Here is a 22,360-nt window from a genome sequence, read left to right on the forward strand (position 1 = left end):
CCCTCAGCCTATTAAGTGTTCTCCCCACTGTATAAGGAAATTTGTTTCCAGCTTGCATTTGCTCTTTTGGTGTTACCTGCAGTGCGGTTTGTTCATTCCCCCATTTACGGACTATATTATCTTCCTGTGAACAGTCAAGGATCTTGGTTCTTGCAATAACGCTATTTCTAGACTTAAAGCCTCCGAGCCTGAGTGACGTGCCCATTCAGTGGGTGTCGAGAATCTGTTTCTTTCTTTGTTCTCTCAGCGTCTGCTGCCACCTGCCTTCTGATCTTGGATGGGGAAATTCCAACAAGTAGGTACAAATTACCCGTTGGTGGGGGTCTGAGACAGCCTGTAACAATTCTCATTGTCTCGTTTACACTTACACCAACCTGTTTATCATGTGAAGATGCTTCCCATACTGGCGCTGCATAGTCTGCTGCAGAAACGCAAAGAGCACGTGCTGATGTTCTCAGTACTGATGGTTGAGCTCCACATACATAGTTTTTCAGCCTGCGGATGATGTTATTCCAGGAGCAGGCTTTAGCCTTGGTGTTTTGGCAATGCTGCTTGAAGGAAAGCGTTCTGTCAAGTACAACCCCAAGGTAATTAGGTGTTGGACAGTGCGTTAGCTTCTTACCTTGCCATGTAACGTCGAGCTCAACTCCAGCATCTCTATTGCGCAGATGGAAAGCACATACTTGGGTTTTGTCAAGGTTTGGCTTGAGGTGAATGGCGTCGTAGTATTGAGCCAATTCTTCAAGCGCTCTAGAGAGATTTCCAGATGTTGCATCAAAATTGGACCCCTCGACCACCACAGCTGTGTCATCAGCATATACGAACAGTCTTGCATCTTGAGGTATACGTTGGTCATTAGTGTACACATTATAAAGGATGGGAGAAAGTACACTTCCTTGTGGTAAGCCATTCTTCTGCAGTCGCCATCTCCTGTTCATACCGTGAAAACCAGTGAAATCACTACATTCAGCCGCTGGGGAAACAGAAGCTGACACAGAGCATTCGTAGAGCTTTACGGTAAATGGTAACAGCCAAACAGTTGCAGGATAAAGATTTATTGCCGGCCGCGGTGGGCGAGCGGTTCTAGGCGCTCAGTCCGGAACCGGGCGACTGCTACGGTCGCAGGTTCGAATCCTGCCTCGGGCATGGATGTGTGTGATGTCCTTAGGTTAGTTAGGTTTCAGTAGTTTAAAGTTCTACGGGACTGATGACCTTAGATGTTAAGTCCCATTGCGATGAGAGTCATTTGTACCTTACCAACTATCCTACCTTTATCAATTTCGATTCCGGACAAAAACCACTGCAGAATATATCTGATAATCGAATATAGGCACTTTGCACCCAAAACGCTTTGGTCGCGACGCTAAGCATTGCTGCCACTGCATAGTGTTTACCTTATGTTATAGAAGAGACAGTCAGAAGAGTTTCTTTCCTCGATTTCTAGAAAAATATGCGTTCCTGAAGCCCGTGTATTGTTATGAAGTACTCAGATTTCAATTAGCCGCCGATCTTGTCAATTTTAGCCAATTGCGCGTCATGAACTTTTTCGACGATTTTATCAAAAACGGTGGAGTGTTGAGACAAAATACCAGGGAGTCTTTCATTTTACGTTTTATGCAAGCGACCAGCCAAACATGAACGGAATCGGTTGGCAGTGTCTGAGGCCTTCCCCTTGTGAAACACGGGCTGTGTCACTGCTGTTCCTCGTTCAAGTAGACCTCTAGGAACGACGACCGTCACACAGGGCCAGTCTAACATGTGCACACACTGTTCGCAGTTGGTATGTAAATAAACGTATCCGCGGACAACGAGCTGCCTTTGACTCAAGTTGTTAAGTCCCATAGTGCTCAGAGCCGTTTTTGATAGATTTATTCAAATTCTTGACCACGGTTTCGGTTTATCTAAATATACCTTCATCAGAACTAAAATACACTAAAATCACATCCTGCAGTGGAGATACATAAAACAATTGTGCCAAAGGCGTCGTCAGTAGTTAAAACATCATCTCCATTTTTACAGCATAATTATGGACAGTGGGTTCATGCGAACACAGCATAGCATCATTACCTCGCCTGTCTATCATTTACCGTGAAGAATTTCAACAGTTGCTGTTTCAGCCATGTTTAAAACCTTGGAATTCGTAGATATAACAAATGAACTGCTCATCACTACCGTACTAAATTAAACGGGTAGTCCCCTTCGAATATTTAAAAAAAAAAGCCATAATTTCGCTTAAAATCTCCTCTGGGATGTCTGCTTTATTGTAGTGTTCGGCCCAAGTGCGCAAGGAACTCCGTTATCGAGTTACAAGCGATTTGCGATAAGTGTCTTCGAAAACCATTCGCAGCCGGAAGAAACAGTCGACACTTTATTTCAACGATGCCGTAATACGAATTATGCATATTATGAACGTGCTCTAACTACAGATCCGACCAGCCTGTTACAACTTTTGTACAAAAGCGGATGAAAAGCGTATCGAGTGAGCAGAATAGTGGGTGACAAAAGCTGGGAAACATTCCCCGAGGACCACCATGGCCACGAATAAGATGGAGGAGGACCTTGTTATGGATCTGGAAAGATTGTGGTACGGTCTTGGATTCTCAGAGTAGAGAAATGTTTAAATAACTAAAAAAACCGAAAATTTAAACACGTTGTTTTCGTAACCTTGTTTTTCAAACTGCCGGAAACGTTACTTGAGAACTGTACATACGATTTTGATCGGGACTTAGTGCCAGTATTCTAAATTGAAGTCTCTGTCAGCGTACTTAGCGTTTCGCGATATGTTCAAAAATCTATTCGCGGTACACGCTTTTGTGAGCGAAGAAAATGACATTCCTTCAATACGTCACCATTTTGTTAGAACATTTTTTTTCAATTATCCTATGTATGCTCACAGAAAATACGTTGCGACTGACTTACACAAAACAATTTTGTTACGGGTGCAGTAGTGAAGCGCGTTGAATTCCCGCCGATGACGAATGTTCAGAGTGCAAGGAGTCCTTCCACCACGTGCACCGGTTACGAGGAGCGTCCAGCGTGGACACAAAAATGATTTGTTAAAGACCAAACCCATATCATCAGAGTTAGCATAATTTCTTATTTTAATTGAAAACTAATCAAGAAAGTCACCTATCTCTCGTGCGTTCAAAGAGGGCTGCTCAGTAACAGCTGAAACGGTCATCGATTCTCAGTTGCGCGTTGCTTATATGACAGCTTCCAGGAAAAAAACCATGATATTCAATGATTCGTACAATTATTGACAGAACTAAAAAAAGTAAAATGCTATTATTATCTAATCATTAAGAGCTATAATCTTATATTACAGGTTTCACCCACTATTACAGCTATTACAGTTAGAAACTTTATGTTTTGAGGATGCGTAAGGCACGATACGAGAACGTTAGCATTTAATGACGTCCAAAATACTTAAAACATAACTTCAAACTGTTATGAAACTTATTTTCGTTAACAGCGCCCACAAAATTATGACAGGAAAAATTTTGTAGCTTATTTGTATTTTACTCGTTCACGAAATGGTTCAAATGGCTCTGAGCACTATAGGACTTTACTGCTGAGGTCACCAGTCCCATAGAACTTAGATCTACCTAAACCTAACTAACCTAAGGACATCACACACAGCTATGCCCGAGGCAGGATTCGAACCTGGGATGTAGCGGTCGCGCGATTCCAGACTGAAGAGCCTAGAACCGCTCGGCCACACCGGCCGGCGTTGGAGCAATGAAATGGCGGTTTGAGGCCTATTCTTAATACATTTTGCAGACAGTACCCTCTTACACCAATCAATGCACCTGTAAAAATATTGTTGTATGGCATACAGTAGACCAGATATGACGTCATAGCATTTAAATGCGTGAAAAACGAGCATTTCGTACTACGCAGCGTGAATTACTCAGTGTTTCGATAAGGTTCGGGGAAACTGGAAAATTTCAGTCGTATAAAGCATAATGATTAGGCAGAGATTCCGAAATCAGATATTGAATTTGAGGGCGTACCAAGGAGTAGATATAGACTCGTATCACAATGTAGTAATGATGAAGAGTATACTGAGGTTTAAGAGAATCGCTTGGAAGAATAAACGTGGTATGAAGTGGGACACTGAATCGCTGAAGATTGGGGTTATGCGTTTAAACTACTGTAAGGCTATGGGTACCACAGAAGCAAGGTCAACTGAAGAGTAATGGACATCACTGAAAAGAGCAATCACTGAAGTTGGACACAGAAACGTTGGTGTAAGGAACATAACAACGAAGAAACTGAGAAACAGAAGCTCATTGGTGAAAGAGGGGAGATAGGAAAATATTGGGGGAAAGACAGGAATACAGAAACAAAAGTCACTAGAAATAAAATAAATAAGAAACGCAGGAAAGGTCAAGTGAAACGGCTACAGTAGAATTTGAAATAATCAAAAAAGGAAGGGTCGTTGCAAGAAATGATCCAACTTATGGAAAAGTCAAAAGAACTATCGGTGAAACTAAAAGCAAGGTCGGGAAAATTAAGAGTGCAGTGGGAATTCTACTGTCAAACGCAAAAGAAGAGAGAGTGGACATGTGGACAGAACACATTGAAAGCCTCGACCATGGGGTGGATGTGGAAGATGTAGTGAATCCAGCTTTAGAGCTTCTGAGGACTTGCGACCAAATACGACAAAAGGAAAGCATAAAAATTTCGAAATTTGTCAAAATTCCTGTGGGAAATGGTATCCAAATTACTATTCAAGTTGGAGTGTAGAATCTGTGAGACTGGATTCTTAATCTTCAATTTCCGGAAAAATATCATCCACACAATCCCGAGGAGATAAGCTAAAGAACAATCAGCGGATCGGTTTGGCTTCCGGAATGGTGTTGCGGCTGATAGAGAAAGCAACACGTTCCTATGATTTTTCAACTTACAAAAAGCATTCGACACTGTAAAATGGTGTAAGTGTTCGAAATGTGTAGAAAAGTAGGAGTAGGCTACAGGAAAAGTGGGGTAATACGCACAAGAACCAAGAGGGAACAGTTAAGAATGGAAACTAAGTACGACATTTTATGATTAAAATGGCATAAGACAGGGCTACAGACTTTCGTCCCTCTTGTTCAATCCGTAATTTTTTTTAAAATAGAGCGGCATTACAATTCAGGTTGAAAGGATACCACTTATAAGATATGTTGATGACACTGAACAATCTAATGAGTACAGCACATGGATCGAGACTAACTGAAGAAGAAGGAGAAGAAGAAGAAGAAGAAGAAGAAGAAGATGATGATGATGATGATGATGATGTTTGGTTTGTGGGGCACTCAACTGCGCGGTACAAATTCCCAACCTTTGCTCAATTCAAGCTCGCCACTTTCATGCTGAAATGATGAGGACACCACAAACACCCAGTCGTCTCGAGGCAGGTGAAAATCCCTGACCCCGCCGGCAATCGAACCCTGGACCCAGTGCTCGGACTAACTGAAGAAAGATGAAAGCAATGAGGGGTGGAAGGGCTGATATTAGCGATAAATTTAACATCACTACTAGGGAACACGAAGTTAAGGAATTCTGCTATCTTGGAAGCAAAATGTCTCGTGACAGGCGAAACAAGGAGGACATAAAAATACAGTAGCGCAGGCAATGACTGCACACTTGGTCAAATGTAATCTGATAGAAACAAACATAGTAATTTGAGAAAGAAACTTCTTATATTCTACGTCTGGAGGATCAGCGTTGTAAGATAATGAATCACGGAGCGTGGGGTAACCAGAAATGAAGAAAGTCGAAGCGTTTGAGGTGTGGTCCTACAGAAAGAGATGAAAAGTTAGATGCACTGATAACGGAACGGTGCGGTTCTCCGCGGGATCGGCGAAGAAAGGAACATATGGGAAATCCTGGCAACAAGAAGGCACAGTACGTTGGAACATGCGTTAAAACAGCAGAGAGGTAACTGTCGTGGCATCAGAGAGGCAACGTCCACGATACTAGAGGGAAGAGCAGAACGTAAAAAATGTGGGGGGAAGACCGAGTTCGGAATACATCGAAGAAGTAACTGAAGATGTGTGCAGCAGGTGTTATTCTGAGATGAAGAGGTTGGTACAGGAGAGGAATCCATGGAGAGCTGCATCAAGCTAGTTGGAAGAATGACGACTCAGAAATATCCCTTTGTACATTGTAGAAGTTTTCAGGATTTCCGGCGATCACTGTTGAGTTTCGTCCGGTGGCCTACTGCTTTTAGCTGAATTGGAGCCAGCGGAGCATGCTCCGTCCAGACTGCCTGCTGGATATGGTTTGCTCACCAAAACCTACTGATTTAATAGTATTTACTAATTAAACAACACATCAAATAACAATTTGCAAAACGGTAAGAAGTCTCTCCTCAATTACCTCATTAAGATGTATATATGTTGCTGTTTTTGTTTAAGGTGCTAAACGTAGTAATCATCACCATCCGCGTTGAACCTACAGAAGTAATCTAATTATAGTATTTTTAGAATTAGATTAGATATGAAAAGACTAAATGACTTCGTGCGTTGCCGGTTAGTAACGAACAGTACCGAAGGAAGCGATATGCTCTGGCAGTTGGTTATGGGCTACACGATTTGCTGGCAACAATATGGTCGCAAACGATACGTGTGAATTAAATATGTGGATTTGATTCTTTATTTTGTGTCATATGTGTTGATCTAACAATGCGTGACTTTACTGCACAGTACCACAGGAACTGGGTATTGTGTTGTCCTTATCATCATCATTTCATCCCTATCGACACGCAAGTCGCCGAAGTGGCGTAAACTCGAAATACTTGCACCAGGCGAACGGTCTACCCGACGGGAGGCCCTAGCCAGAGGGAATTTCCAATTTACACTGCACATGCAGTAAAGGAAACCAAAGCAAAATTTTGAATAGGAATTAAAATCCAGGGACAAGAAGTAAAAACTTTGAGGATTGAAGATGACGTTGTAATTCCGTCAGAGATAACAAAGGACTTGGAAGATCGAGTGAATGGAATGGACAGTGTCTTGAGAGTAGGGTATAAGATTAACATAAATAAAATTAAAAGAAGGATAATGAAATGTAGTTAATTTAAAACAGGTGATACTAAGGGAATCAGATGAAGAAACGACAAACTTGAAGTGGTCGATGAGTTTCGTTATTTGGAAGCAAGAACACTGATGATGGCCGAAGTGGAGACGATGTAAAATGTAGAATTGAAAGGTCTCTCTTGGATTCCTTTCATGTTAATTTCTTAAATCTATTGTCATTTACGGCATAAATTCCTCTTCTAAATTTACTGTGGTGTTTCTGACTATCTGGTAGGAGACTGAGCAGTGGAACGTGTTACTTTTACACATAAACAAGAACGATCTGTCACACTACTACACTTTAAAACACAGTCTCATACGGAACCTACATCCGCTTTCTTTTATATAGTGTATATGATAAGATACTGTCATCTCCCTTCCCTTCTGTGTGAGAGAATGAATGAGCAAATGTATTTCTAGTTGCATGCTTGATGGTAGCAGACAAGCCTGTCTGCAAGAGAACAGTAAGACCAACGTCGGAACAGGTAGCTACGATTTCTAAAAGCAGAGACGTTTCTATTCTTAGTATGGTCCTGTCCGTCCCTTGTCATGTTGGTATAGTGAGCTGCCTCTCTGGTCACTTCCGTTTGTATTTGTGTAGTACGCTCGGTAGGATCCCAGGTCTGTCTGTCCGCGGCGAGCATCTGAAGTGGTAAGATCTCCGGCTAAGTGCGTGTCTGCTAAGTCCGTAGGACAATTGATTTCTTAAGTTCAGTCTAACTGAAAATTTAATCACCTTTATTTCAGGTTTAGCTCTAAAATATCTAATGTTATCTTAAATTGCAACGCAGTGTAATTCGAGTGTGAAGTTCAGAATATATTCCGGTAGTTGCTTTGTCACTACTTTGTGAGCAAAGTGGAACCACGTGTCGATTAGTAACTCTAACTAAGATCATCAATCTTAAATGCAAATGTGCGTGAGATTATAACGTCTCGTCGTGACAATATTTTTCAATATAGCAACTTTTCTTTATGTTCAACCCACGTGGGGTGTACTTTGTGAGAACAGTAAAACGTGCTTATACAATTGTTTTCCCATCAGGTTAATAGTAAGCCGTTAGTAACCAGTTCGAGGCTTTTCTTTTGTAAATTGCTTTTCGATCTAATTTATTTTAATTATCAAAATTATTGTGGAGTTAGACTCCTTGTGTAAACCAAGTTGACCACGTGAAGCATGTAGTGTAATAATCAAAGTAGCCCTCATCTATTCTTTTCGAGAAGATTTCACAGACAATTAGTATGAATTTAGTATACCAGTGTGTGGTAATTACATGACGGACAGGATTGCGCTACGAACGTAACTTCTTTGGGTGAAAGTTGAATCGGTTGGTTGTGGTTAATTTCCTCTTGCATATGTTTCAACGTTCTTCGTGTGTTATTTTATAAATGCAGTGTTGTATGCAGTCTCCCAATCTTGGCTCCGTATTTGACGTGTTCCGTAAGATTACAAAGTTCTAAGATTACAATCCTAAATAAGGCACCAGTGTAGTTACGAATCAAGTTTAATATGCTGATATTTTAACGGAACAATGATCAATCTTAAAATAAATGTCCAAATATAAACTGATTTATTTCTTTTATTTAAATTGTCTTTTTATATATGTTACCGGTTATCGTAAGATGACTACTAAAAGATTATAATTAATGTTAGTCTGGTTTGGAATTTGGTAAGCTAGATTGGATACCTGGTGAAACAGTTGCTCAGTAATGCAAGGTTAACTTAGCCAGACAGCTCACAGCTTTTAACCCGCTTTCATTGTCTATCAGCACAGCCTTCATAACAAATTAAAGCATCAGCATTACAGAATGGCAATGAAAAACGATTCAAATGGCTCTGAGCACTATGGGACTCAACTTCTGAGGTCATTAGTCCCCTAGAACTTAGAACTGCTTAAACCTAACTAACCTAAAGACATCACACACATCCATGCCCGAGGCAGGATTCGAACCTGCGACCGTAGCAGTCGCGCGGTTCCAGACTGAAGTGCCCAGAAACTCTCGGCCACACCAGCCGGCGGCAATGGAAAAAAAATAATAATAATTTCAGAAGAAGAGAAATTTTTAACATCAAATAAAGTATTAGGTTTTAGGAAGTACTTCCTGAAACTATGTTTCTGAAGCGTAGCCATGTATGAAAGTGAAACATAGACGATGAACGGTTCAGGCAAGAGGAGATTAGAAGCTTTTGAAAAGTGATATTACAGAAGAATGTTGACGATTTGATAAGTAGATCGCATAACTAAAGAGGAGATATTATGTGGAACTGGCTAGAAAAGAAATTTGTGGCGCAATCTGACTACGAGAAAAGACAGGTTGACAGGACACATTCTGAGACACCAAGGGATCACCATTTTAGTGTTGGAGGGAAATGTGCGTGGTGGGGGAGGGGGTAAAATCGTAGAGGGAAACCAGGAGCTGAATACAGTAAGCAGATTCTGAAGGATGTAGGGTGCAGTAGTTATTCAGAGATGAAGAGGCTCACACAGGATAGAGTAGCGTTGAGAGCTGTATAAAACAAGTCTTCGAACTGATGACCACATCAGCAACAACATGTCCTTTATTATGGGTGTGACCTGGAATTTCTTGATAGTTATGTTGTTTTAACCAATGCCAACATCGTGAGTAAAATAACTGACATGGCTTTTAAAGTTCCACTATATCAAAGACCGAATATCCGGGTCGCGCATAGCAGCAGTGCACTTTAGACCACAGTACTACATCAATAACCAACGCCTCGCCTATCACTGTGCTGCACAATGGGCTAGCTCGCTTCAAACCCTGGACAGAATAGAAATACAAAAAGGTGTTCACTTAGACTTTAGTCCCGCGAAATCTTGTGTGGATTGACTTGTTCAATATTGCGGCGTCAATCCAGTAACAAGTCGATATGATACGAGCCATGACAGGTTGTCGGTAAATAGTGCCTGACAACGGCACATTTTTCAGATATTTAAGATATTGTTTGTGGTATTTTTGTACAGTATATGACCATTTGTCAGGATAAAATAAGATGGCCAGCACTCTAGGAGGTATGTTTATGACATTTTTAGTAGTTTAATCGGCTTCAAATTATGATTACCCGAAGTCGTTCGCTACAAAATTTCCTCCGCGTGGCTTCACTTTTATAAACAGCTCTCCTACTTCCTTAGCAGTATAGTAAATGGTCTGAAACGCACTTACGTGCACATATTTGAGCGTTTCCAGTTCATGGTCATTTCTCTGCCTTGCTGCAGTGTAGCACAGTAGACAACTACTGTGCAGAAATTTACAATATTGTACAATAATGCATGGTACCGGCGTCAGTCCACATAGTTTCTGATGTACGGATATGTCATACTCCGTTGCCCATTGGTCAGCTATCTGAAGACGCGCAGTGAACTAGGAATAAGGAAGGGAAAAATGTTCAAATGATTGTGAATTACCGAGGGACCAAACTGCTGACGTCATCGGTCCCTAGACTTACACCCCACCTGAACTAACTTAAACAAACTCACGCTAAGAATAAAACACACACACACACACACACACACACACACACATACCCGAGGGAGCACGGCTACTCCTCTCTGCCGGCCCTTGTGACCGAGCGGTTCTAGGCGCTTCAGTCTGGAACCGCTCGACCGCTACGGTCGCCGGTTCGAATCCTGCCTCGGGCATGTATGTATGTGATGTCCTTAGGTTAGTTACGTTCAAATAGTTCTACGTTCTAGGGGACTGATGACCTCAGATGTTAAGTCCCATGGTACTCAGAGCCATTTGAACCATTTCTTACTCCGCGCGGCATACCGAACGATATCCGGCACTAGCGAGAAGCTTTTAAGGACAACTAATCCGGTGCATGACGTATTTCGTCGGCTTCTGGCATCTTCGACTCCACTCTCGTTGCGAAATTCCAGAAAATGGCACCTGAAGAAAATAAAAAGCTGCCACCTGACGTAAAAGATCTACTTTTTGAACCATCTCCCAGTGGACAACGCAACAGCCGTTCTTGCAGCGAAGAATGTTACTATGATTTCAATTGAAAAACGTAAAATTTCATGTCGAGCATTTCAATATGGCTATTTAGACTTCTGACCTCGGTACCTTTTATACGCTGAATTTTTATTTAAATCCGCTAAATGTTTAACTTTTGACACGCAAAATTGAACCTGTCACTGTGATTCCGACGTCGAATCCATAATCAGCGATCCAAGAAAATAAAACGTAACATAGTTTCGTAGAATTTCATTTCCATTTTTCTATTATGTTCAGGTTTTGAAGCGCGATTGCTCACTGTGCTTCAGAAGGAACTACTTGGAGTGAAGACGCCAGTTTAGTACAAGCTCCAGACTTCTAAGCTTTTTTCTAATGTGTTAACATCTAAGTGCGTCCCCACATGGACTGTATCGACAATACAAATAACATCAGTACCTTGTACTCAGTGGTTACATTTTTAGGGGAACGGTTTCTGGAAAATTACATTAAGCTGTTGTAAGTGTAGCCGGCCGTGGTGAAAACCTAGCTTTCCTTAAAAGGGCGGGCCGGTGTGGCCGAACGGTTGTAGGTGCTACAGTCTGGAACCGCGCGACCGCTATGGTAGCAGTTTCGAATACTGCCTCGGGCATGGATGTGTGTGATGTCCTTAGGTTAGCTATGTTTAAGTAGTTCTAAGTTCTAGGGGACTGATGACCTTAGAAGTTAAGTCCCATAGTGCTCAGAGCCATTCTATAATTTGCCATTATTTATAATTTTATGTGGCTCAATGCCTATCCTGTCACCTTAGCCATGGCAAGCCTGATCCATGACCTTCCGTCACGATCACTATGTGTTAGATAGTTCATACACTTGTTCCCTGCAGCAGTCGGAGGACGCCATAACCTATATTATCAGTAGCACGATACTGATGTCAGACTTAAGTACCTTGCTACATGCGTCTGTGTAGTTCTTCTAAAGGACAGGTAATAACTAAATCGTTTGTTTCTCTTATTTTATGAGACTGAGAGTGGGGACAACCCAGAATTTCTCTAGCTGAGATTATACACTGTTCATCTCGTGAAACCCATTTATATACACTCCTGGAAATTGAAATAAGAACACCGTGAATTCATTGTCTCAGGAAGGGCAAACTTTATTGACACATTCCTGGGGTCAGATACATCACATGAGCACAATTGACAGAACCAAAGGCACATAGACACAGGAAACAGAGCATGCACAATGTCGGCACTAGTACAGTGTATATCCACCTTTCGCAGCAATGCAGGCTGCTATTCCCCCATGGAGACGATCGTAGAGATGCTGGATGTAGTCCTGTGGAACGGCTTGCCATGCCATTTCCACCTGGCGCCTCAGTTGGACCAGCGTTCGTGTTGGACGTGCAGACCGCGTGAGACGACGTTTCATCCAGTCCCAAACATGCTCAATGGGGGACAGATCCGGAGATCTTGCTGGCCAGGGTAGTTGACTTACACCTTCTAGAGCACGTTGGGTGGCACGGGATATATGCGGACGTGCATTTTCCTGTTGGAACAGCAAGTTCCCTTGTCGGTCTAGGAATGGCAGAACGATGGGTTCGATGACGGTTTGGATGTACCGTGCACTATTCAGTGTCCCCTCGACGATCACCAGAGGTGTACGGCCAGTGTAGGAGATCGCTCCACACAGCATGATGCCGGGTGTTGGCCCTGTGTGCCTCGGTCGTATGCAGTCCTGATTGTGGCGCTCACCTGCACGGCGCCAAACACGCATACGACCATCATTGGCACCAAGGCAGAAGCGACTCTCATCGCTGAAGACGACACGTCTCCATTCGTCCCTCCATTCACGCCTGTCGCGACACCACTGGAGACGGGCTGCACGATGTTGTTTGCTAAGCTCACTGTCTCGGAAACTAGCTCATTATGTATTAAAATTCGATTTTTATTGCATTTTTTGGAAGGTATTTGTGTCGTCGACAGTCGCTCCGTTGTAGGAGCACTCCTTTTTGTAGCAGCTTCAGCGGCAGCCGAATCAGTGGTCGCCGCGCTCTAGTCGCCTTGCTGCAAAGTAGTCCATTTCCTGACTCGAGGTATGTGATGTCATTGTATGAGCATGAACACGCGAGCGAGACAACGCGTGTCTCCTCTCCGGCGCTAATCGCGTAGGACCGCTGAGAGCATGCGCGGCACTGGTACGGCTATCCGGAACCCATCGGCTACATATTACATATCGCCGGACCCTCTCGTTTCATTAATATCGTGTAATGATAAATTAGGAACGCAATACATATTTTATCTCGGCAAATTTCAGTTGAAAAATTTGGATTTGCGGAGATCGTTGAATATTCTTCAGTCCCTGTTCTTTTACTACTTTCAGATAGGTGGCAGCACTATATGTAGCGTTGAAACTATCGTCTCTAACGGAAGTACGTGCCAAGCAGAGAGCTGTCACAGAGTTTTTTTTTGTGGGCAACCAAAACATCGCTGACATTAATAGGTGCTTTTAGAATGCCCACAGATACCTGGCAGCGAACAAAAGCACGGTGAGTCGTTGGCCTAGGAGTCTGTCACCAATGTTTAAATGGCTCTGAGCACTATGGGCTTAACTTTTGAGGTCATCAGTCCCCTAGAACTTAGAACTACTTAAACCTAACTAACCCAAGGACGCCACACATTTCCATGCCCGAGACTGGATTCGCACCTGTGACCGTAGTGGTCACGCAGTTCCAGACAGTAGCCCGTAGAACCGCTCGGCCACTCCGGCCGCCCTAATATAACACACAATTGGCCCCAAATGTTGGAAAAGTGCCCGAAAAGTGGATAAAAAATGTTGAACATATGACATACCAGATGACGCTCCGCACCGTGCGTGCCGAGATTTGGCTTGTCAATCCCACCCTCGCTGGTAGAGGGAAATGCTGCACGTTGGTCCGTTAGGTTACTCTGTTTTCTAACAACTTCTGTAACCATGGTCTGCTGTAAACGTAGCAGTTACAAGATTATTGTCCAAACTATAAACAAACAAAACTTACTGTTATTCCGTCTTTCTTTCCATATACTTTCCCTTTTTTTTTTATCACAGACTTAATGTAGTAAAGAAGGCGTAGGTCATCAACTTGTAGCGACGCAATTCGGAACTTTATACTTATTTACCTTTGACGCAATACCGTGTGTTTTAGTTCTACTGTACTCTGCAATTAAGCAGTGGAGGCCGCGAGACCGGTAAATAACATATTGAATCTTTCTTCGAGGTAAATTCATCATTGTACAACGCAAGACTCTAATCGTGAGCCCTACAGACTAAAGTCGCTTACCAAAGTGAATACTTGCCTTAGGTTGAGATGATCAGGTGCAACAGCCCGATGGTTTCCACCGCTACCCGTGCGACGAGGTGTGTCGTCTGGTGACGTCGTATGTTCACTATTTTTCATTTCTCAACATTTGGGGCCACATTAAACTACTTTTCTTAGAGTCATCGGCATCGCTCCCAGGTTTCTAAACGTCGATGAGAATCACCCTTCACAAAAATCGAGTTGTCTTGTTAGTTCCGGATTGTGTTTGTTCAGCATATGACGTGTAAAAGCAATGGAAAATGAAGAAAGAGTTGAGCCTTCGAGACACCTAACATGCACAAATTTTTCTGTACCGCAGTTCTGCAATGATGGCCTGTGCAGGCTCTGGTGACACGCCACACTTGACTGTGTCCCCTATTATCAAACGATTTTCCCCAATGAATTCATAGGGTTGCAACTTTCATCAGCGAAACGGAGAATTTGACCGAGTGACATGCATGATACGTAATTCCTCAACCGATATTGAGAACATAATACAATGTTAGGAGCACTACTTTTCAACAAGCAGTTGTATTTTCAGGTCCAGTTCTATTTTGGCCACTGCGTATATGTAACAATGGAGTCAGTGTAGGCCGTTACGTTCGCATGAGCTCCCTTGAGCCACAGACACAGGCTAAAAGTAATGAAAAGTATCAGGTATTGTAGCTTCCAATTCAGAACTGAATCTCGTAACAGACCCGACACAAGAGACGTACGCAAACGGCAGCACGGGTTTCACATACGTGAGCCCGTCAGTATTGGAAGCGGGGCGGGAGCTCCATTCGAGAACAGTGATTATCTGTCGAGCATACGTTTTCGAGCCAATGACCGGGCCAGAATTTTTTTTAGAATAAAATGCGAATCACCCTGGAAAAGAAATGAAATCGAACGAAACAGTCACAGAAAGAGCGGCGATAGAGTGCGGATTGGCAGTCAGTTCCATTGTTTCGTAAGTGGAGGGTCCTGAATGCCAGTGGGGGGCCACTTGCTTTTATGTGTACGGCCACGGTTGGTACCTGAATGCGGGCCGCTCTGTAGTGGCAGCCCTGCCGCTGCGCCGCGCGCTGCTCCAGTATAAAATCAAATGGGGACTCCCCTCCGATTCAGCTCTGCCCAATGGCCCGAAATCCAAATCGACCGCATTAACGGGGAAAATTAATTTTAACTGTAACTTCCCCGAAATAAATCAGTGCCGGTCGCAGGCTAGCTGAGTTAGCGAGGTGTTAACGGTTACAGGAACGATCAGCAGGCAGGACGAATCGTTTAGAAGTGTTCCTGGTACCAGCTCAAAAAATAAATATTTCGGTGAGCCCAATTACAGATCTAGAAAGTGAGACCAGATACGCGTAACGTGTTACTACTTTCATTGCAGAAACCGTGGGTCTCAAGTGGATGAACCACTATGAAACGTCCTCTTTGTATCAAAATTAAGAATCACAGTGCTTAAAAACTCTCACGTTATTTAATTTTCAAACAGCTGAGCAAAACTACACGTACTGAGACTGTTTTATCTTTACTTATCCTGATCATCACTAAACTGACACACAATATTTTAGCGCAACGCAATCTGACTTTCAATAATCCCTACAAAAGGATAGCCCTGACTAACAATAATCTATACCTTTCATGAATCACCTATCTCACAAACATCTTCGCTACTCGCACTACTGCAACACAGTGAGCGCTAATACTGCCAGTTCAATAAAAGATTCTAACCACTGAAGGCATTAACTACTGATAGGCATAGTTAGCTAGCGAAAGATTTTGATTCAGAACAAACAATGTATTTACCTTAATAGTGTTCAAGGTAAACAGCCTACTTACAACTACTACCAACTATACATTAAAAGCACAGGGTGGTGTAAAAGTATTTTATGAAGTTAATGGGAGATGCAGAGAACACCATACTAAGTATATAAGGAACAGGAACTCAAATTGTGACGTTTTGGCGGCGATACAAGATTCTCTTACCTACAATTTCCAGCTTAAAATGACAGTTTTCGGTAGATTAGATAGCTCTTTTACTTCTAAGAATGGAGATGAATAAGGATCTTTTCTTCTAAGACGGAATACGACATTAATAATCTGCAGACAAAGTGCGAGGTTAGATGACACCAGATTGTTCCATACGTGTCATAACTATATCAGCCTGAGGTGAGTAATAGTTATTTAAGAACAACCAAGACAAATGTTGCAATCAAATGTGTGATTAGTCTGCCAGCAAATACGACTGCTTATGAACTGTTGTGCGTACTGTGCAACCTGATGTGTCGTTTAAATACGTACACTGAACAAAACATTGGTCATCACAATAAAGGAGCTGACAGGATCACTGTAGGATGCTGCACATTGTGTAGAGCTGGGTCACGGAGGTCATGTCACTTACGTCATAGCTGTGAACTGGTGTACATACGACAGTCAGTTATATAGAAGCAGTACAGTAAAATGACGGGGAGATGTGACGGAATGGAAATGGTGTCCTGTCGTGTTTGAACGTGTACATAACCACACTGTGAACGAATCAGCTCGATTTGTTCTTATACCAACATAGACTGTCTAACTTGCCTACAAATAGTGATGTATCATTCGAAGCCCGTATAAGTCCACGTAACGACGCTGGTCTTAAATAGACCTTGACCAACTGGAACCAGAGACGGTTGTCACACGTTGGCAATTGCAGGTGGCTTCAATACCGACGGGAATTGCTGCCGTTGGTGAATGCAGGTCCATCTCACTCGCCTTAGAACTACTAAAACCTCCTGGCAAATTAAAACTGTGTGCCGGACCGGGACTCGAACCTCGGACTTCTGCCTTTCGTGGGAAAGTGCTCACCAACTGAGCAACCGAGCACGACTCACGGCTCAAACTCACAGCTCTACTTCCGCTAATATCACCTCCTGCCTTCCGAAATTCATAGAAGCTCTCCTGGAAGGAAGGTTATTGAGAAGACACGACTTACATTGGGGATATAAGAACTTCGCCTCGCTGATATGACTCACTTTGGTATGGCGTGTACAGAACGACTAGGACTTCAACATAAATCGGAGGACGCCACTCTCAAACGTTTTCGAGAAAATCGAGTTTCAAAAATTTACACCTGCTTATCTAACTCCTTTGTATAGTCGCTGCCATTCAATGAGGTTGTAGGTGAGCGAGTCAGCCATTAGTTTAATAAGTGTATGGTCTGTGGTTCGAATATGGATACTGCAATTTTTCTCTTCGTTATTCTTCCAACATTCACCTGTCAAATTGCATTATTAAAGCAATCCCTCAGAAATTTACTCCACTGCTTCAGCCTTACAATGTTTATTGTTACATGCAGGCAAAGAACCTTATAAAGCTAATGCACAATGGCATGTACATGGCTTCTAGGAAAGATTTCATTAAAATTCAGTCATACACCATGGGTTGTCTGTGGAAATATTCAATGATATGCTTTGATATGCATTGAGTGCCAATAAACTGTGTGATAACCAAGAAATGCTTATGAACTTCATACAAGTTTGTTTTGAAATAGACGTAACTCTCTTGACCATATTATTTTATTGACTTTATTACAGCTTATGTGAATTTTTGTTACACCCCATTCAAAATATGGAAATATGTAATATAGAGTTTTATGGATAACTAAAACCAGGATGAATCAATCCAATACATATATGGAATATCGGAGCAACTTTTATTTAATGAGATGTAAGTGAGTTCTTTCAAAATGGCATAACAATGAAACATGTAAGGCATAATCTATTATATACCCATATGTAAAGCAGAATGTAGGAGTGTGTGTATAAGTCTGGGATCTCCCCACAAATCTCTTGATGAAATTCAACCAAATTTGGAACTGAAACAGCAGGCCACACAAGTACCAGCACTGTGACATTTATGATATCCTTGCTCCAGTAGGAAAGGAGATACAAGATGAAATGTGGCTTTGCCACCCCGGGGGTATACACTCCCCTGTATTCCCAGCACATTGTTTGGGGAAAGTATTGGCCTGCCAACTCAACCAGGTTTGCAGGGCAGCCTACATGTCTGAGACAAGAAATGATTTGCCAGACCCCAAAATGCAGGCTGCCTGCATGACAGGCATGTTGAGCTGGAGTAGTACTGGCCTACTTTATTGACTTGATTTGCATGGTAGCCTGAATATCAGGAGCAAATCGATTTTAAAGCCCCTGAACTGTAGTCTCCCCTGCATGACATATGACTTGCGGGAGTAGTATTGTTCTGCTCTATAGAATAGTATTGCAGGTGAAGTGAATGGATAGAATGTGGAGGAGGGGAAAATGGACAGCGATAGTAAAAGCAGAGGAGATGCATGAAACAGGTTGAAAGGGTTTATGGGTTATTGGCAGCTGGAGAAAGAAAGAGGAAAGTGGTCAAATGCAATGTAAGGAGAAAGGGAGCAGAGGACATGGTCAGAAGGAGTGGGAGGAGGCTTGTGGTCACAGAAAGAGGATGGAGGACTAGGACAAAGAGAGGAGGAGGAGGAGACAGAAAGAGTGGTGAGGGGTAGATTGAAAAATAGAGGTGGGAGAATGAAGTGAACAGAAAGAGAGAGGGAGGAGGAGGTGGACATGGAGAGTGATCAGTGAATCACTTCAGCTGTTTAAGTCACGTCTCAAGAACTTTCTTGGACTCTCACCCTTGTGGCCATTATCAAGCCCTGATGTGGAGTGACGTGACACTTGAGTGACGTCTCTTAGTGGTGATTAACATTTCTGCCCAGTGTTCTTATTTGCTGTTATTTGTAATATGAATACGTTCTTCTGTTGGTGGATGGAGTAGGGGGGCTGTAGGGTACAGAGGCAGGCATCCTCATGAACCTTGAGCAACTCACAGGAGTAGACTGAAGCACTATTTTAGTGTCTCAACGGGTAAAAGAAAGACGTCTTTTCCCTTCTCCATAACGGCAGCACATGAATAAGAAATGCGCTAGTCCAAGAGACGTACCTAACTGATGGTGCAGCATAACACTGAGTTTTGCAGAAACAGCGAAATAAATATTTTCGAGATTGTGAATATGTAGGAATACCGTTAGACAGCAGTATTACTGGTGAATCTGAATGTCTTATATCTTGGAATACAGGGTGTTACACGACAGCAAGTAAAGGTATGATAAAATTATTAGATTTACATGATGAATGATGTGAGTTTCTCAGTCTAACTTAAAAATTTCTACAGAATGCAGTATTCCTAGTGTGGGTAACCTCACTCTTAGGCCTGATTAAGGCCCTGCAGCATTATCTGGGATATCACATAAGACATTGCATTTAAGCAATGACCATAGTTAATCATAGATAACACCTGAACAGTCACACACGGCTGCCATAGCTACAACTGGCTAGCTGCTGCCAAGATGAAGCCAGCACACAAGTCTTGCAATGCCAACTAACTGCTATGGAGCGGAGTTCCATAATAGTAGACCTGCCACTGTTCTGTTTGGCCCAAAGCAACATCTAAAAATTAGGAAAGGGGATCCGAGATTTCGGTTGATATATGGGTATATTATGCCTTCTTTTCAGTTATAATTTTTGATGGAAATAAATTCGTTGTATTAGAAAAAACTGGAAAAAGGTAACTGCAGACAGTGTAACTGTTGTGCAAAGAGAGATATCTTTTGTAAATAAAAAATGTGTACTTTTAATACAAACAGTTGTCCATTAAGATCGCAAAGCCAAGAAGCTGAATGCAATAAATGAGAAATCTGCATTAACTGCAATATGCAAATAAGTAGCATTTCAGTACAAGGACACACATTAGGAAGGAGTAACATCATCTACATTCAATATGTAAGAAAAGATTATAGCATGCATTGGGTTTCTGATTCAGAAAACGCACCTAAATGTAGGGTTAACATGAGTGTCATGTGAATATGGAATCGATGGGTTCAGGAGCGCCATATTAAATGCCATGATGGCTCTCAATGGCTCCATGTGACTAGTGCAAACGACCTTGATTCAGGAAATGGGCTTGTTTACAATAAGACACGTATCCACACAGACACTGTGATGGCATCTGGAACACCAGTGACAACGAAAGTAGACACAATTATTGTGGCTTTACTTGTTGTGGGAGCAGAGAGATGTATGCCATTCCATGCTCAGTAACGACTCTGGACTCAGGAGTGGCACAATGGAACAATTTTGTCTTTTCAGACAAGTCCCAGTTCTGGGTAGTGCATGAATGGCTCTGAGCACTATGGGACTTAACATCTGAGGTCACCAGTTGCATAGACTTAGAGCTACCCTAAGGACATCACACACATCCATGGCCGAGACAGGATTCGAACCTGCGACTGTATCGGTACGCGGTTCCAGACTGAAGCGCCTAGAACCGCTCGGCCACACTGGCCGGCTACTGCATGAAGTAGGATCTATTCGTGTATGAAGTCTCTGGGATGAATGAAAACTACAAGATGGCATTCATCATCATCACATAGGCCGAATCTGATGATGTGAGATGCTGTTGGGTGCACAGCACGTTCCCATCTGGTTGGCATAGCGGGTACTAAAGACAGCAGCCACTACATTTCTGATGTGTCAAGGCTGGTGATTGTACCCTGTCTTACATGTGTTCCAACAAGATAATGCAAGACCACATGTTGTCTGTGCTGTCTGGTGCCACCACCGTGATGAGGGTGTTCGCATTTTGTCCTGGTTATCTATGCACTAAATTTTACACCCCATAAATCTCCAACATGTCTAGCAATTCAGTCATATATTTCCCATTATTTGTACACACACAATACGAAAAAATTCACTATCTGTAAAGGTATTGTAGTTTTATTGGATGGCATTGTAAATTTATGCAGGTGATTCACTTCACCCTTTTGTCTTTAATTGCAAATGCCACATTCTAAAGCAGTTATCTCGGAATTGGAAAGTGCAACTATACATACACTCTTGGAAATTGAAATAAGAACACCGTGAATCCATTGTCCCAGGAAGGGGACACTTTATTGACACATTCCTGGGGTCAGATACATCACATGATCACACTGACAGAACCACAGGCACATAGACACAGGCAACAGAGCATGCACAATGTCTGCAATAGTACAGTGTATATCCACCTTTCGCAGCAATGCAGGCTGCTATTCTCCCATGGAGACGATTGTAGAGATGCTGGATGTAGTCCTGTGGAACGGCTTGCCATGCCATTTCCACCTGACGCCTCAGTTGGACCAGCGTTCGTGCTGGACGTGCAGACCGCGTGAGACGACGCTTCATCCAATCCCAAACATGCTCAATGGGGGACAGATCCGGAGATCTTGCTGGCCAGGGTAGTTGACTTACACCTTCTAGAGCACGTTGGGTGGCACGGGATACATGCGGACGTGCATTGTCCTGTTGGAACAGCAAGTTACCTTGCCGGTCTAGGAATGGTAGAACGATGGGTTCGATGACGGTTTGGATGTACCGTGCACTATTCAGTGTCCCCTCGACGATCACCAGAGGTGTACGGCCAGTGTAGGAGATCGCTACCCACACCACGATGCCGGGTGCTGCCACTGTGTGCCTCGGTCGTATGCAGTCCTGACTGTGGCGCTCACCTGCACGGCGCCAAACACGCATACGTCCCTCCATTCACGCCTGTCGCGACACCACTGGAGGCGGGCTGCACGATGTTGGGGCGTGGGCGGAAGACGGCCTAACGGTGTGCGGGACCGTAGCCCAGCTTCATGGAGACGGTTGCGAATGGTCCTCGCCGATACCCCAGGAGAAACAGTGTCCCTAATTTGCTGGGAAGTGGCGGTGCGGTCCCCTACGGCACTGCGTAGGATCCTACAGTCTTGGCGTGCATCCGTTGCTCGCTGCGGTCCGGTCCCAGGTCGACGGGCACGTGCACCTTCCGCCGACCACTGGCGACAACATCGATATACTGTGGAGACCTCACGCCCCACGTGTTGAGCAATTCGGCGGTACGTCCACCCGGCCTCCCGCATGCCCACTATACGCCCTCGCTCAAAGTCCGTCAACTGCACATACGGTTCACGTCCACGCTG

Source organism: Schistocerca gregaria, chromosome 1 (assembly GCF_023897955.1).
Source record: "Schistocerca gregaria isolate iqSchGreg1 chromosome 1, iqSchGreg1.2, whole genome shotgun sequence".
Taxonomy (NCBI): Eukaryota; Metazoa; Arthropoda; class Insecta; order Orthoptera; family Acrididae; genus Schistocerca; species Schistocerca gregaria.